This window comes from Sinocyclocheilus rhinocerous, unplaced genomic scaffold (assembly GCF_001515625.1).
Source record: "Sinocyclocheilus rhinocerous isolate Xijiao unplaced genomic scaffold, SAMN03320098_v1.1 scaffold2406, whole genome shotgun sequence".
Taxonomy (NCBI): Eukaryota; Metazoa; Chordata; class Actinopteri; order Cypriniformes; family Cyprinidae; genus Sinocyclocheilus; species Sinocyclocheilus rhinocerous.
Window position 1 is genome coordinate 213,277 of NW_015656159.1, and position 2,605 is coordinate 215,881.

General features: G+C 34.8%; 1 protein-coding gene across 1 annotated transcript in view; it reads right to left on the reverse strand.

Moving 5' to 3' along the window:
• LOC107719674 (A disintegrin and metalloproteinase with thrombospondin motifs 17-like) overlaps positions 1-2,605 on the reverse strand; it is a 112,592-nt gene that overhangs the window by 74,819 nt on the left and 35,168 nt on the right. The window lies entirely within an intron of this gene.

A 2,605-nucleotide genomic window follows, 5' to 3' on the forward strand; every position in this document is an offset into this window, starting at 1 on the left:
AAGAGCGTACGCTGCTTGCGTTCAGCAGATATTCTCCAAAATGGCGCTACGTTGATGCGGAGAGACACAGAGATGAATTGTTGAATAAAGTCGTTATCTTTATTTTCTTTGAATACAAAAAGTATTCTCGTCGCTTCAGAAAATTCAGATTGAACCACTGATGGCAGATGGACTATTCTGACGATGTCTTTCATACTTTTCTGGACCTTGACAGTGTAATTTACTTGGCAGTCAATGGGACAGTCACAAGCCTCCTGGTTTTCATCCAAAATATCTTAAATTGTGTTCCGAAGACGAACAAAGCTTTTACTGGTTTGGAACAACATGGGGGTAAGTGATTAAAGACAACATTTTCATTTTGGGGTGGAGTATCCCTTTAATGGAGAAAGCTGCTTTGCGATATGGTGTAGTTACAACATCCACCAGCAGGGGCAAACTGAGCCATGTCAACCAGCCAAACCTTGACCTTGACAAATTTTATATTGCCTTAAGACACCTTTTTGGCCAAAATGTGAAGCAGTACTGCATGTGTTACTTGCAGAGAATCAGTCTCAAAATGTATTTTGTTTAGCACAGACAAAGTCAATTCATCCAATGGTAAAATGTGCTTTTTTCCCATTAACAAACTCTACTCTGTATTTTTTATTGACGTCTATAGAGATGGTTTCAAATCACTTATGTACACTATTGTTCAAAGTTTGGGGCCAGAAAGATTATTTAAACATTTATAATGTTACGAAAGATTTAAATGCTGTTCATTTGAACTTTCTGTTCATCAAAGAATAAAATGTATCATGGTTTCCACAAAAATATTACGCAGTGCAACTGTTTTCAACATTGTTAATAACAATAATATGTTGCATATTAGAATGATTTCTGAAGGATCGTGTGACACGGAAGACTGAAGTAATGATGCTGAAAATTCAGCTTTGCATCACAAGAATAAATAGCATTTAAAAATATATTCACATAGAAAACAGTTATTTGAAACTGTAATAATATGTCACAGTATTATGGATTTGACTGTACATTTCAGAATTTTACTAAAATACCTTTAGCTATTTCATGATTTTACAGGACAATTTTGTGGATTTTAACATATTGCAAGAAATGTTGCATTTTATGGTATGCATGTTTATGTCTGGGTCGCATCAAAAATGATTAGACATTTTGCATAAAAAATAGAACCTAAAATGTAAAAAATAAATTTAAATTGCATTAATAAAGTAATTTTAGACACTAAAATTATGTTCCTAAAAATAACATACATTACATAGAATTTTTTTTAATTTTTTTTTATTTAGAACCTAAAAATGTTCCAAAAACAAATATAAGAAAATAACATAAATCACCCAGTAAACGAGGCTTCGTTACGTCATAACTGTTTTCGAAACGTTTCGCAATTTCAATAGTTCGCCTTAGGGGGGCGATCTCTGTGAACCAGTGAATCATGCGAGTTCACTGAGATCATGAAAGCGTTTTCATTGGGTTTGTAAAAGCTTTTTATGCATGAGTTTTTCACAGCAGTGTGCACCACCAGCGTGTGGTGTTTCGAGCACTTCGAAACAGTGAATCATTTTGCAAAGCAATTGATTCGAAGCTTCGAAATGGTTCGTTTCTCCCATCACTAGGGGGTGGAATTGAAAGCGGAGCCGTCAAGTCGGACACTTTCTGCTCTCGATAGTGACGCTCTCACGGTGTTTGCATACTCTATCACAGATGAAGTGAATAACATGCAATATTTGTCAAATACACAGATGTTTCAGAAACGTTTTCATGAGCAACAGAAACACTTTTTATATACTGATTAATACAGCGCCATCTGTTCAAGAATAAAGTTCAACATAAACATATACTATTTAAATACCGATAAAGTGGGGGTATATACAGTGGGTACGGAAAGTATTCAGACCCCCTTAAATTTTTCACTCTTTGTTATATTGCAGCCATTTGCTAAAATCATTTAAGTTAATTTTTTTTCCTCATTAATGTACACACAGCACCCCATATTGACAGAAAAACACAGAATTGTTGACATTTTTGCAGATTTATCAAAAAAGAAAAACTGAAATATCACAAGTCCTAAGTATTCAGACCCTTTGCTCAATATTTAGTAGAAGCACCCTTTTGATCTAATACAGCCATGACCCTTTTGGGAAAGATGCAACAAGTTTTTCACACATGGATTTGGGGATCCTCTGCCATTCCCTCTTGCAGATCCACTCCAGTTCTGTCAGGTTGGATGGTAAACGTTGGTGGACAGCCATTTTTAGGTCTCTCCAGAGATGCTCAATTGGGTTTATATAACAAAGAGTGAAAAATTTAAGGGGGTCTGAATACTTTCCGTACCCACTGTATGCTTTTATCAGTGTTTTTTTGATAAACGTGACTCAATATAACATTGCGATTACAATAAAAAAAGCTTTTGCTGTTCTAAAAACACAGATTTGTGAGTAGTATTGGAATTGAAGATTCAAGTTTTCTCAATTCAAGTTTATTTGTACAGCGCTTTTCACGATACAAATCATTGCAAAGCAACTTTACAGCAAATTAAGTTTCTACAATATTTAGTGGTAGCTTATCAGTGGTGACTGTCAGTCAATGT